This window comes from Schistocerca nitens, chromosome 3, assembly GCF_023898315.1.
Source record: "Schistocerca nitens isolate TAMUIC-IGC-003100 chromosome 3, iqSchNite1.1, whole genome shotgun sequence".
Lineage (NCBI taxonomy): Eukaryota > Metazoa > Arthropoda > Insecta > Orthoptera > Acrididae > Schistocerca > Schistocerca nitens.
The window spans coordinates 630,354,612-630,370,690 of NC_064616.1; positions in this window are offsets into that span (position 1 = coordinate 630,354,612).

Here is a 16,079-nt window from a genome sequence, read left to right on the forward strand (position 1 = left end):
TAAGATACGACGTTCCGAAAATGTTTCACTTAAACGCTACTCGTTAATGAGTCTTCCGCACCAGACGAGTATGGGCTGAAGAGGAACTCGTATGTACCTCTTATCTGGCCGAAAGCCCTTTGACACGGCTGGACGGTCGATTGAACTCACCTCTCATCATAACTAACACGCACTCTGCCTTGTTAAAACTTTCTCCCTGTCATCCATGCAACGTGATGATCAGGCATTGTTGTGCGTTCTTCAGCCAGAACACGAGTTTGATGCAGCTCTCGATGCTACTCTATCTTATTCTCTTCATCTTCGAACAACTACTGCAACCTACATCTTTCTCTACCTGCTTACTATGTTCATCTCTTGGTCTCCTACGAATCTTACCACACACACTTCCCTCCAATACTAAACTGGTGATCCCTTAGTATCTAAGAATGTGTCCTGCCAACCGATCTCTTCTGTTGGTCAAGTTTTATCGCAAATTCCTTGTCTCCCCAATTCTGTTCAGTACCTCCTCATTAGTTATCGATCCATCTAATCTTCAGCATTCTTCTATAGCACCATATTTCGAAAGCTTCTATTCTCTTTTTATCTAAACTGTCTATCGTCCATGTTTCACCTCCGTACTTGCCTACACTCCAGACAAAAACCTTCAGCAAAGGCTACCTAACGCTTAAATCTATGTTAGATGTTAACAAATTTCTCTTCTTCAGGAATGTTTTTCTTTCCATTGTCAGTCTGCATTTTATATCCTCTCTGCTTCAGCCATCATCGGTTATTTTGCCGCCCAAACAGCGAAACTCATCTACTACCTTAATTGTCTAGCTTCCTAGTATATACACACCAAAAATAGTTCTGCATCACCCCGGTTACCAGAAGACCTGAAGATAGACGTTCGCAGCCGGCCGCGGTGGCCGAGCGGTTCTAGGCGCTTCAGTCCGGAACCGTGCGACTGCTACGGTCGCAGGTTCGAATCCTGCCTCGGTCATGGATGTCTGTGATGTCCTTAGGTTCGTTAGGTTTAAGTAGTTCTAGGTACTAGGGGACTGATGACCTCAGATGTTAAGTCCCATAGTGCTCAGAGCCATTTGAACAATAGACTTTGGCTGTGAGTATTGTATCACAGACACAGTACCTTTGACTGTTCAGAGATGTCACTAAACCCGCCCAAAAATGTAAAATAAAAAAATAAAAAAACATGCAGAGCAGCGCCTATTAGACGGAGGGGGTTCGACAGCCGATCAGTTCGAGTCATTCGATCAGGAAGGAGGTACATAGCTCATGTTGTCTGGAGTTCAAACATGCCTAGATGGCCAATACCTCTGTTCAATCGCGTCCGCATTGTTACTTTGTGCCAGGAAGGGCTCTCAACAAGGGAAGTGTCCAGGCGTCTCGGAGTGAACCAAAGCGATGTTGTTCAGACATGGAGGAGATACAGAAAGACAAGAACTGTCGATGACATGCCTCACTCAGGCTGCCCAAGGGCTACTACTGCAGTGGATGGCCGATACCTACGGATTATGGCTCAGAGGAACCATGACAGCAACGCCACCATGTTGAATAATGCTTTTCGTGCAGCCACAGGACGTCGTGTTACTACTCAAACTGTGCGCAATGGACAGCATGATGCGCAACTTCACTCTCGACGTCCATGGCGAGGTCCAGTTTTGCACAAAACAGCGTTCGGCATACTGTGGACATTATCTATTCAGAAGAATGCCATTCGGATTAAAAATTGCGCCTGCAACGTTTCAGAGATTGTTGGATGGTGTACTCGGAGATTTCTAACCATGGCAATGCTTTGTGTATTTCGCTGACATAATAGTCTATGGAAGCGGTCAATCGGTGTAGCCACGCGGTCTTAGGCGCCTTGTCACGGTCGGTGCGGCTCCCCCCGACGGAGGTTCGAGTCCTCCCTCGGGCATGTGTGTGTGTGTGTGTGTGTGTGTGTGTGTGTGTGTGTGTGTGTGTGTGTGTGTTGTCCATACCGTAAGTTAGTTTAAGTTAGATTAAGTAGTGTGTAGGGTTAGGGACCGATGACCTCAGCAGTTTGGTTCCATAAGACCTTACCACAAATTTCCAAATTCTACGGAAGTGATAAGGAACAGCATACGCAGCGATTAAGGGAAGTATTCCTTATGTTAAAAGCAGCGAGTTGACATTGAGAGCAGAAAAGTGTAATTTTGTGATGAAAGGGGTAGCATACCTAGGTCATATCAAAAGTAAAGATGGGGTTAAGACAAACTCAAGATTAATTAGAGCTCTACGTGAATGTCCTGTACCAGAATTTGCAAAGAAGTTTATATCGTTCTTAGGAGTCGCACACTATTATTACCGATTATAAAGGATTTTAGGATATTGCCAGACCGTTGACCCAATTGTTAAAAAAGTGCCGGACGCGGTGGTCTCGCGGTTCTAGGCGCGCAGTCCGGAACCGTGCGACTGCTACGGTCGCAGGTTCGAATCCTGCCTCGGGCATGGATGTGTGTGGTGTCCTTAGGTTAGTTAGGTTTAAGTAGTTCTAAGTTCTAGGGGACTGATAACCACAGCAGTTGAGTCCCATAGTGCTCAGAGCCATTTGTTAAAAAAGTGTATTAATTTTGTGTGGTCAAAAGAATGCCAGCATGCTTTTGAGGAGCTAAAAGAAGCTTTATTATCAAGTCCGATATTGGTACTTCCGGATTTTAATAGAGTATTTATTTCATCATGTGATGCATCGCACTATGCACTAGGCTGTGTGTTGTCACAAGAGGCTGAAGACATAGAACATCCGCTAGCTTACGCATCAAGACAGATTCTGCACAAGTAAATTATTCCACAACGGAGAAAGAGGTGTTGAGCCTTATTTATGGAATCACATAAATCAAATGTTATCTATGCAGTAAAAAGTTTAGAGTAATAACATATCATGCGGCACTAAAATAGTTGTTGGGATTAAAGGCGTTTCCTAGTAGTCTGACGCCATCGCGATGGTCAGTAAGACTAAGTAAATTTGATTTCGAAGTCACGCATAAACAAGAGTACACGCGAGCACTGGAGAAAAAGGAAGAAGCAGTGGGCCGTATGGCAAAAATGCCACAGTATAAGGTTGGTCAGCGGGTGATGCTATCAACTTCATATACGTCGAACGTAAAGACAGAGGTTTTTGCAAAGTATCAGGCCACACCAAGTGGTAGAGATTATGTTGCCAGTAAATGCCAAGATTCAGTTGCAGACGAGAAAGACAATTGTGGCTGTAGGGTGGCTGAAGCCTTTTCAAGGGAGTCTGGAAGTTATTCCAGGCATAGGAGATACGGACCAGAAAGGAAGAGTGAGGAGAAAGGTAATGGAAGATAAATAAGAAGTTGTGAATGAAACGGTAACAAGGAATCCGTATCTGTTAAGGCCTTGGAGATAGTCAGTTAATATTTTTTTAGGTTAAGTATAGATTTAGTGTAATTAGTATAAGCAGCTGCAGAGAAACAATGAATTTAAGGGGAGGAAAGTGACAGGTATTTCTGCCTATAGATGAGGTGCACAAAGGGCGACATGAAGCGCTTCATAGCGGGACTACTGATCATCGTCAGTGTGGGAGCTTTACTGAACCAGCACCTAGGAGAAGGACTGCTATTCGCCAAGCAAGACAACGTAGTGATAACCAGTCATCGCTGGGTGATACGGGTGGTATTCAACGCATGGGATATGCTTAATAAGGTGAGAAGACTGGAAGAAGCATTCGGCAAAGTCTGCCAGGGAGCAGAAATGCACAGGATACTCAATGGAAGCGCCAGGGTATGTACGGAGGAGATTGAACGTACGAGAAATTAAGGAGTGAGATAACACAAGTTGAGTCCACACAAAATACCATGGCGGCTAGGTGCGCAGACAGCAGGGCATGCATGGGGAGAGCGGTAGGTGTGGGGGGATATGGAATGGTGCTGTAGGGGAAATGCCGAGGACTGGAGGGGAAGTGCCATTCTAAACTGAAGCCTGCTGTCACATTTCTTTGAAATATTAGGTGGAGGGGGGGAGGGGGGGCGCAAACAGCGCAATAACCCTGGGTTCGGTGTGGGGCGGCGGTGGGGTGAGTGGACTGCTGTAGCCTGTTGTGGGGGCCGGCCGGAGTGGCCGAGCGGTTCTAGGCGCTACAGTCTGGAACCGCGCGACCGCTACGGTCGCAGGTTCGAATCCTGCCTCGGGCATGGTTGTGTGTGATGTCCTTGGGTTGGTTAGGTTTAAGTAGTTCTAAGTTCTAGGGGACTGATGACCTCAGAAGCTAAGTCCCATAGTGCTCAGAGCCATTTGAACCATTTTGAACCTGTTGTGGGGTTGTGTACCACTGAGGGTTACGGCGGGGACGAAGCCTCTCTGTCGTTTCTAGGTCCCCAGTACAATACATATATACAACAGGGAAACAAGAGCGTTAGGAGTGCTACATAGTTCATGCATAGCCTGTCAAGTAAGGAATATTGAAGAAATCTGTAAGAGTAAAAACGCAGGGACTGTTATTAATTGCAGCAGACAAGGCGAGGCATGTAGAAATGGAGTAAGCTAAGTTATAAAATGCTACCGAGGGGAAAGCACAGTTTGTTCAAACGCTATGGTAGGACAGGGGCAGGATTGCTAAAGGGGCAAAAGGAGGTAAGAGAATGCAATAAATAAGTGAACGAGACGGAATTGTATTTTCAGAATGTTACGAAGCATTGATTGCACTCTACCTTTGACAAGATGGTTGTAGTGGCTAGTTGTTTCGAGCAGTGATTGCTTACGCTACCAAAGAGGCTAGAATCAAACGGGATTGGTTTGTTAGTAAGTAGTGGAACAGCATGCGGGAAAATACTTTCTATCTGCCCCCCGTGATAACAGGGATAACTCATCCGGATATTCAGTAGCCTCGTTTGTATTGTCCAGAGGAGCCCATAGACGTGCTACCTGCCGCAGATATAACCAGGTTAAATTAAACTCTAGAGCCAGAATTAACGCAGTCTTAAACATACTTCTGAATCAGCCTGAGGGACGAGTCTCCCTGGAAACAATAGTGCAGAAAGTAAATTTATATCAGGAAGATCAGTAAAGGAAAGAGACAAAATTGACTATTGTCATACGAACCTGTGCAGTGACACATGTTCTGCTGTGTGTAGTCCTTGTTTTGGTACATAGAAGACAAAACGCAAGACTGTGTTCAGACCGAGCCGTCATTCAGATTCCAGTTGAATGGATACCCTGAGGATCAAAGCAGCAGAAGGAAGATGAACACACAAGGGGCAGTATTAAGGATAATTGATTCATTTTAGCTTGTAAGCTTGAGATAGAGCCCTCCGTCTTCAGGCCACAAGTGGCCCATCGGGACCGTCCGACCGCCGTGTCATCCTCAGTTGAGGATGCGGATAGGAGAGGCGTGTGGTCAGCACATCGCTCTCCCGGTCGTTTTGATGGTTTTCTATGACCGGAGCCGCTACTATTCGGTCGAGTAGCTCCTCAGTTGGCATCACGAGGCTGAGTGCACCCCGAAAAATTGCAACAGCGTATGGCGGCTGGATGTTCATCCATCTAAGTGCCGGCCACGCCCGACAGCGCTTAACTTCAGTGATCTCACGGGAACCGGTGTATCCACTGCGGCAAGGCCGTTGCCTTGAAATAGAGAATTAGACGTTATTGTACAAGAAGCCTAGTAACGAAATAAGTTCCATGGCGTTTGAATTAAGGAGCTGAGCAAGGGTACGTGTAAAGTATAACATAGTTTGGTCGACTTGAGGGACCGGATCTTGATAAGGGCAATGTGGCTTATCGAGCGTATTCGGTCAAAAAGCGCGCCAGAGCAGAAGTGAGTTGCAACAGAGCCAGCCGGAAGTAGGGAAGTGTTATATGCGTTGTGAAGCGAAACATGGCTGACCGGCGCTGTGAAGCAGAGCCAGCTAGGAGTGGTACAGCAACAGCTACCATTGCAGTTGCTAGCGGAAGGATGGAAGCCTTTCTTCGCTTGCCACCACGAAAGCGTGCCTTAAGTCCTAAACGAACATAGTCTAGGCGCTACAGTCTGGAACCGCGCGACCGCTACGGCCGCAGGTTCGAATACTGCCTCAGGCATGGATGTGTGTGATGTCCTTAGGTTAGTTAGGTTTAAGTAGTTCTAAGCTCTAGGGGACTGATGACCTCAGAAGTTAAGTCCCATAGTGCTCAGAGCCATTTTGAACATAGTCTGGAGCATATAAGTACTCAGCCATTCGTGTACTAAAATATGCTCTTCTCAGTATCACTGCCTACACCACGAGCCTGTGACACCCAGAGCAACATTCCGTAAGGCAGTATGGGGTCTGCTGTTCGACCACGGGATGGGACAGCCTGCCCTGAGTTACGAGAGCAGCCTCTGCTCGAACAGAGAGGTGCCCACTCGCTGGATGGAGGTCGTGGCCACCTCCACGCTGTCTTCAGCTGTACTGCCGAGCTGTCGTCACAGTCGCAGCTAGAGACATCGCTAACAGCGGCGTTCAGGTGACGCCACGCTCGGTCCCGCTCTTTCCGCTGTCCGCAATGTCAGACATCTATTGTTTTGTATGAGAGGCAGCTGGACGCCTCCACCAAGCTGTCCCTGATGTACTACGGCTGAGGGTCGGGCTAAAGAAGTTAATCAAACAAATCTACTGTTTTCCTGACGTCACTCTCCATACGTGACAACCCATTAGCTCAAAAAATTGTTCAAATGGCTCTGAGCACTATGCGACTTAACTTCTGAGGGCATTAGACGCCCAGAACTTAGAACTAATTAAATCTAACTAACCTAAGGACATCACAAACATCCATGCCCGAGGCAGGATTCGAACCTGCGACCGCAGCGGTCGCTCGGTTCCAGACTGTAGCGCCTAGAACCGCACGGCCACTCTGGCCGGCCAACCCATTAGTCATCTAACATGTGTAAAAATGTGCATGTTGCACGACCCTAATTATGCCAGACATTCATATTAGGTACAGTAAATTGATATTTTTATATGAAAACGTCAACATATACAGGCTGCTGTGCCATAATAACAGCTCTTGGTATCTCTCTTCGTGATTAAAAGGAAGTTGTGACTGATTCTTTGTTGCTCTAATACCTTATCATGTCGCTAAATTTAACAACTAAGTTTGAAGAATTGCCTATGCTAGTTCGGTTTTTTTGCCTTACTATCTATGTAGTTATAATTTCTGTCCTTGAAGTCAACATGTTCTCTACTTTGCTAATCGTCATTTTCACATACCCGTCAGTGTATCCAGTTTTCTCTCCTAACGCCTTTCTCTCTCTATATCTGAAAATACGGCGTTTTGGAACGAAACATTTAGCTATCGCCTAGATTAGTGTTTCAGATATATGCTTCATGTCCATTAAAATTGTCCCAAGAGAATATAGACAGTCAAACATTTACTGCTGAGCGTATCTCAAATATTCCTCTCACTCACAGGATAATGTTAGTATATAATGCCAGTAGAGCAAATGTATTTTCTACTATTAACTTCTTCGAAAGTTTTTCAGTTTATGAAACCGAGCGCTTCTGTCTGCATTCCTACTGGTACATGTCCTTGCCGATTTTAGCGCAATCTACTTTTTGTTCTTCATAATCATAAAAATGTAAATGTCGTGTGACTAGGGCCTCCCGTCGGGTAGACCGTTCGACGGGTGCAAGTCTTGACTGCACTTCGGCGACTTGCGCGTCGATGGGGATGAAACGATGCTGATTAGGACGACACAACAGCCAGTCTTTTAGCGGAGAAAATCTCCGACCCAGCCGGCAATCGAACCCGGGCCCTTAGGATTGACATTCTGTCCCACTAGACATTTTTTTTTTGCACAAATGGATAAAGGTATGCCGTTCTTCATCGGCTACATAACCAGAATAATAAAAGTCGACCCGTTACGACATAAGGATGCTCCGTGCTATAGCCCACTGCGAATTTTTCGATGGCTGTCTCGTCGCGGTGTTTTTTCCGTTGTTCAATCTCATTCAAAAAAGAACCTGGAAAGAGGTTCGAAGGTTATCTTTTGATGTCATGCATAATCCAGATACGAGGCGGGTTATGGAATGCGCTCCAAAGAAAATTAGAAAAATATTGTCTGTATTTAGGGTTCTTGACGATCACACAATGTCGTTCGTTGAGAAAATAGCAAAAATCGAGTACTGTCATTTCTCCATTACCGAACAGGTAGTGAATAGCGTGGCCGCTAATGCACGTTACAGAGTTCGTTTTTGCTCTTGGGAAATACACCCCATCTGGGAAAAGAAGTGATCGTGTAGTTATCCTGTCGGGAGTCGGGCGTGTGAGAAAAGCCAATATCTGACGCACCAAATACCAAACGTCCTTTGAACCGCATTCGAAACAATGTTCACCCATGTCAATCACTTGGCATGTGGCACACAAGGGTAATTCGGCGATGTGGATGTGATGGAGGCGGAACTGGCACAACTGTTTCCCATTAACAGTTATGTACCATGCAGATTGCACTTCAGTAGAAAGGGTGGTGGCATGCACTGCCAGCCACACAGCACGCCACTTTGTAGTGGGGTGTTTGCTTTCAATCACATTCGGCGTCCTATTCAGTTGCATGGCAGTATACATCGCCCAGTCGTTATCAAGCGTGTGGGTAGTAGTGTGGTGTGGACGTAGCTTAATTCAAAAATGGTTCAAATGGCTCTGAGCACTATAGGACCCAACTGCTGTGGTCATAAGTCCCCTAGAACTTAGAACTACTTAAACCTAACTAACCTAAGGACAGCACACAACACCCAGCCATCACGAGGCAGAGAAAATCCCTGACCCCGCCGGGAATCGAACCCGGGAACCCGGGCGTGGGAAGCGAGAACGCTACCGCACGACCACGAGATGCGGGCTAGCTTAATTCAATGAAGAATTGGCTAATGTAGAAGAAAGGTGCTGGGATGTCCGATATCATCATCACAGGGGGTGTGACTGAGGTTAGTCGTAAGGCCACCAGTAAAGACTTGTGAGGCCCGTCGTGCTTCGTCACCACAGGTGCAGATGACAACTGACGAACAGGGCCTTCGCTGTGTTCTGAACATGACAAATCCCCTCTGCTCCTCGGGAGGGTTAGGGACTCGAAACGAATCTTAAATAACATGCCCGTACTAAAAAAGGATCCCAAAACCGGCAACATGAGGTGAGCCAGAGTAGGTGGTATCGGGAGTATCTGTGCAAAATGCGGGCTGCGTGACACCAAATAGGCGTTAGCATATCGCGTCAGTTGCAGGAGGTCTAGATTTCTAAGACGGTGGTCACTTATTCCTGCTCTCATCTGATTCAATAAACGCCTGTAGTTAAGAGCTGTTGAGCGCTTCATTCCAGTGCTGCACGAACATTGTCATTACTGCGAAGAAGGAGTAGCAGATCATCAGCATAGGCAGTGCTGCAAAAAGTGTGTCCACCAAGTGACATCCCAGTCAGGCGTTGTCGGAGGCCACAGAGTAGTGGTTCCATGACGAGGGCGTACAGTATCGCCGAAAGAAGGCAGCCTTGTCGCACCGAGCGCTGGATCTGTAACGGCGGCGTGAGGCAGCCGTTATATAACACCTTGGACGTCGCACCGCGTAGGAGGCGCATCACTACCGTAACGATGATGTCCTGATATCCCATGTGTCGCAGTACGTCCGTGAAAAATGTGTGGTCGACTCTGTCAAAGGCCTGGCTAAAGTCGAGTGGGGCAAAAACTCCTGGCATTTGGCGAGCATTGGTTAGCGCGATCATATCTCGATATCGGCACAGTGCAGTGCGAATATTGTGTTCACCTCCTAACGATGCCTGGTCCTGCGACACAATGGACCGATCGCCTTACACGTGCTGCCAGAAGGGTGAAAATCTTCAAGTCACTGTTGAGTAAGGTCAAGGGGGCGAGAATCACTGATCCTGGATCCGCCTCGTGGTTTGTGTATGGGCACAATCAGTCCTTCTAGGAACGCCCCAGGGATCTGCGTCGTGTGAGACATAAGATCGCGGCAAATATCAGTCCATGCTGGTGCCAGCAATTGCTGATATGTCCGATAAAATTCCAGAGGATGGCCATCAGGTCCTGGGAACTTAAGAGCAGCCCCCGTCTGTATTGCTTCAATGATTTCCTTCTCCGTTACATCTGCAGTCAAATCCGCTGCCGCTGTTGGAGAGATCGTGCCATAAGAGAGTTGAGAGACATCGGCGATCACCTTTGGGGGATGTCGGTGTTCGGAGTACAGCCTAGTGTAGTGAGCATGAAGGGCGTTTCCTACATCGCGCTGGGTATCAAGGCGCCGTCCGGCTTCCGTCGTGATAGCTTCGATCAGTGTCCTGCGTCGGCGCCGTCGTTCTGCAATGCCTTGGTACATGGACGGTTCCTCCTGGGCCACTCTGTCTTAAGTGCGAGCTCTTACGATCACATCCTCAAGGCGGCAACGTGGTAATCTGAGGATCTGTGCCTTGGCACTCTTCACCGTTACCTGCCTTGCAGGTGAGTACGGCGATGTTGTACATTCCCTTACGACGCTGTAATAAAAGTCCATGGTATGTCTCTTCCTTGCTGCTACATCTCGGCAGTAGCCTATCAAGGTCTTTCGGAGGGCTGGTTTGGCGCAGAGTAACCACCACGACAGCGTAGATCTGTAGGTGCCACGCTGGTGACTACAGGAATGCTGTACAGGGTTATTACAAATGATTGAAGCGATTTCACAGCTCTACAACAACTTTATTATTTGAGATATTTTCACAATGCTTTGCACACACATACAAAAACTCAAAAAGTTTTTTTAGGCATTCACAAATGTTCGATATGTGCCCCTTTAATGATTCGGCAGACATCAAGCCGCTAATCAGGTTCCTCCCACACTCGGCGCAGCATGTCCCCATCAATGAGTTCGAAAGCATCGTTGATGCGAGCTCGCAGTTCTGGCACGTTTCTTAGTAGAGGAGGTTTAAACACTGAATCTTTCACATAACCCCACAGAAAGAAATAGCATGGGGTTAAGTCGGGAGAGCGTGGAGGACATCAGATGAATTGCTGATCATGATCTCCACCACGACCGATCCATCGGTTTTCCATCGGGTGTCAGGGCTTGTAGCAATTGTAAACGGTAAGGCTTCTGCTTTAGCCTTTTCCGTAAGATTTTACAAACCGTCGGCTGTGGTACGTTTAGCTCCCTGGTTGCTTTATTCGTCGACTTCCGCGGGCTACACGTGAAACTTGCCCGCACGCGTTCAACCGTTTCTTCGCTCACTGCAGGCCGGCCCGTTGATTTCCCCTTACAGAGGCATCCAGAAGCTTTAAACTGCGCATACCATCGCCGAATGGAGTTAGCAGTTGGTGGATATTTGTTGAACTTCGTCCTGAAGTGTCGTTGCACTGTTATGACTGACTGATGTGAGTCCATTTCAAGCACGACATACGCTTTCTCGGCTCCTGTCGCCATTTTGTCTCACTGCGCTCTCGAGCGCTCTGGCGGCAGAAACCTGAAGTGCGGCTTCAGCCGAACAAAACTTTATGAGTTTTCTACGTATCTGTAGTGTGTCGTGACCATATGTCAATGAATGGAGCTACAGTGAATTTATGAAATCGCTTCAATCATTTGTAATAGCTCTGTATAAGGCGCCGACATTCCTGAGAGGCTAGGTGGGTGATGTTCAACTTCCAAGGACCACAGCTCTGCCATACCCTCTGGCGGCCGATGGTAATGGCGCAGATGTAGACCTCGTGGTCAGAAAACGCTGTGGGCGGAACTTCGGCAGCTCTAGTCCCCACGGCTATGGAGCGCGAGATGTAAATCCGGTCGATGCAGCTGGAGGAATGGCTGGTGTAGTGTACAAATCCGGGCCGATCGACACCATTTGAAGATTATTTGTAATTGTCACAAGTTCTGTGCAGGGAGAATGGTGTGGTAACTGGTCCTGAGCGCCGACCAGATCCCGACGGCGCACAGATGTTAATAAGTTTGACTCCTTGGATAGTAAAAACCATGCCCCTGGCGTCAGGGAGATATTCGACGTCTTCTGCGGGTATTACCTTCGCGCAGGAGGATCACCATTGGCCGACGCATGTGAGACCCAAGTCGTGTAGCCATAGGGTCCCTTGAAGTCTTCGACATACACCTCCTGAAGGAGCGCAATATCGTTGTCTGCTACATTGAGCAGATCCTGTAGCATGGCTAGGTTATGCAGGGCACGTATGTTATTGATGTTAATCGCTGCTAGACGTTATGTTTGGTCAGCCAGGGCGGCAACTGGGTTGTTTAGGAGGCCAGGTTTGGGCGGCAGGGGCGGGCCCACAGAGGCTGACGATACAGCCCTATTTACTGTGGCTGGTCGGAGCTTGGGACAGCCTAGGGAGCATCTCTGCCTCCGGCATCCTCCGGGCGCTGTGGATCATCCTCGACATCATCTGCCCAAGAATCAGATGTAGCAATTGGTAACTGCTGATTAGTGCTGTCATTAGAGCACTCGCGCGCATGTTCAGTAGCAGAAGTGGTGTTGTCAGTCTGAGGCTCAGGAACTGTATTCGCCGTAGCATCGTGACGGGACGGGCGGGCTGTGGTGGTAGAGTCCTATGTGTCATCCGACGCCGGATCTTCGTCCGGGTCACACATCCGAAGCAGGCAATCATCAGATGTCGTATGGCGCCGTTTCTTGCGTTTTCGCGGGGACCGTTGTTTTCGGACATGTTATTCTGTGTCAGAGTGCGGGCGGCAACCGTCTGATGCGGTCTCCATTGGTAGGAAGGCAGAAGTCGGAAAATTTTTGTTTATACTTCCATGTTTTCTTTAGGCTCGTCTTGGTAGCACAATTGATCACCGTCTTGAGGTAAGTCTGCCGATGACGTCGTTGAGGGATAAATGGTGTTCAAATGGTTCAAATGGCTATGAGCACTATGGGACTTAACATCTGAGGTCATCAGTCCCCTAGACTTAGAACTACTTAAACCTGACTAACCTCTGGACATCACACACATGCATGCCCGAGGCAGGATTCGAACCTGCAACCGTAGCAACAGCGCGGTTCCGGACTGAAACGCCATGAACCGCTAGGAGATATGGTGTCTGCCACACTGTCATCGACCATTGACGGCAATATGATGTTTCAATCCTGGGCAGGGACAGCTGTTGCGGTTGCGGCCGTTGCATACGTGATGGGGAGTGAAGTAGGTGTCACTGGGGATGAAACTTCACCAACCGGTGTTCGAGTCAGTCGGCGTTGAATACCGGCCGATCGGACATGTCCTTCCTGGCCATATCCAACGCAAGTAGGCGCTTGTCCTTCGTACATGACAATGGCACTGCAGCCTCCAATTACTAGATAGGATGGCACATGCTTCGTCAGTGCATGTCTTAATTTGTCACACTCCGTTTAAGACGGAATATGTCTCAAACGTTTTCCATTTTTCAGCCAGGTGGCTTAGCACGTTGCCGTACGGTTTGAAAGCTGTCATCACAACATCTGGCTGGACTTCGAATGGCAGCTCGAAAACCCTCAGTGTGCGAAATCCTTAATCCAGCGTGGTCGATCGTTACTGTTCGTATGTGGCCATCAGGATGCTTAAAATTAAGCCCATGAGTATGTCTGCGCAGTGCACGCCTCTTCATTGATCACTTTCATGTTTACGACACTGTTTGTTATAGAAAAGTGGATCCCAATGATGTCTTGAGGTGCAATTGATGTTCTTCTCGGATGAAACGTTCAATTTAAAGTGCTCGAGGTCTTGCGTAGTCCGCTTGAAATGTGATCTTAATTGTGGAGTTGCGGTACGAGTGTGCCATGGCACTCCCGGGAGACGTGCAGTCTGCCTTCGGCAGTGACACAGTGCGGACCGTGTTGCCTGCCGGCCGCGCTGTGGTGCGCGCGCCTGTTTGTTTACGCCGGAGCAGCTTCGCGTGTGCTGTGAGTCTAGAAGGAGATGGCACACTCGTACAGAAAAACGACCTTGAAGTTAAGTTTTGCGACCGACTATACACGACCAAAAGCACACGAGATCGAACGTTTCTTAAGAGAAGAGGTAAAAATCGATCCACAGGAAATCGTGGGAATCAATTTATCGATCGTTTCAATCGTCGTCTATGTCAAGCTTGTTGACGAGGCTGCTTGCGAAAGACATCTACAACGATCACCGAACGGCTATCGTTTCTGTCATGCCGACGGGAATGTTGGTGTGGTTACGGTCGATCACGCGGGAATGGGGATCCGCACTATACGAGTCTTCGAACTTCCGTTTGAGGTCCCGTCTGAACTTGTTACCGACGCCTTTCGACCATACGGTACAGTTCTATCCCATGTGGCCGAAAAATGGATGAGTTTTACCACGTACCCCGTTTTAAATGAGGTGAGACGAATACGGATAGAACTGCGAAAGCACGTCCCCTCTTATTTGTACATAGGAGGTTGTCGAGCGATTATAATCTATGATGGGCAACCTCGCACTTGCTCGGGGTGCGGGAAAGGAGGTCACGTCCGCTCGGAATGCCTCCAGCGACGTTTAGTGCAAACCCCACGGGATGACGTTCAGACACCACAACAGATGACTGTCTTACCGTTGACCTTTGTGGAAGCCCTGAGAGGCGGCGTGAGGGAGATTTCCGATGGGCACCAGCAGCTGCCACCTATAGAGAACATGGACACCAACGGACTGGAACTCCGACCACCGGTTCCACCACAGCAGACACAGGACACCACACAAGAGATGCAGCTGACGGCCGCTCCAGGCTCATCCGTGGTGGCTGCCACTGCTTCCACCGAGAGCGTGATAGGCCAGGCCCAAGACGGAGGATACGCAACCCAAAGAGCCGATGCGGAAGCAAGGCAACGGAAACAGCGTTCGCCGAAGAGAAGAAAGAAGCGTCGACTGACTTCTGCTGACGATAGCCATAGTCCCGAGGGGACAGTGGACGACAACGATAGTATCGACCTGAGACCAGTGGATTCAACAGATACCGAGATGACGGTGCAGGAATTACACAGCGACGATAACTTGAATTCTCCTTCTGGTGACCGGAAGGCTGAAGTGGAGATGACAATTGTCCAACATCAGAGCGGTAACAACGTTGCCTCCCATCCTTCGACCAGTTCCGGAAATATGCTGGGGGACTGGGCGCAAGAAATGGACCAATAGGAACAGAATGAAAATACGAACGCGACGATTGAGGATAGTCCCGGCCAGAGGCCGGGAAATGTTGAACAACTTAGTGTGGTGAGGATCGCCGGGGGTGCAGATAGACGCTTAATGACACCGCCCTCCAACTGATGAACACACGCCAGGCGTACCGCATTGCAACGATAAACATTAATGGCATTCGAACACCGCTTAAAATTCAAATGCTGAAAGATATGTTGCGCGCTGCGGACGTGGATATTGTACTCCTACAAGAAGTGCGTTTCACATCGCCGCCAGAGTTCTACGGCTACGAGGCACATTATTCAGTGCACGATGAAAGTGGATGCGGTGTGGCGATTCTCACCAGGGAAGGAATAGGACTGGAGGACGCCATGTCTCTCCCTTCGGCACGTGGCATAGCGATCACTGTCGATGGTGTTCGTTTCATCAATATATACGCGCCATCTGGCTCCACAAAACGAAGAGAAAGGACGACATTTTACACCGAAGAAATAGCACCGTTGTTCGCTGGACACTGTGATAACAATATAGTGGGCGGCGACTTTAATTGTGTCGTCGACAAAAAGGACCAAGTACCTCATTACGTGCCATGCATGGAACTGCGTGCGTTGATTACCGAAATGGCGCTTCTGGATACCTGGGAACTGCAGCATGGCGACAGACCGGGTTGTACGTATGTAACGGGACACTCGGCGGGTAGACTTGATAGAGTGTATGTGACACGAGCTCTACGGACGCGGTGGTCTAGCGGTTCTAGGCGCGCAGTCCGGAACCGCGCGACTGCTACGGTCGCATGTTCGAATCCTGCCTCAGGCATGGATGTGTGTGATGTCCTTAGGTTAGTTAGGTTTAAGTAGTTCTAAGTTCTAGGGGACTGATGACCACAGATGTTAAGTCCCATAGTGCTCAGAACCATTTGAACCATTTTTTTTACGGACGGCGATACTGGATGCCGAAATTTGGCCAGCGGCTTTTACGGATCATATGGCGTACGTCTGTACGA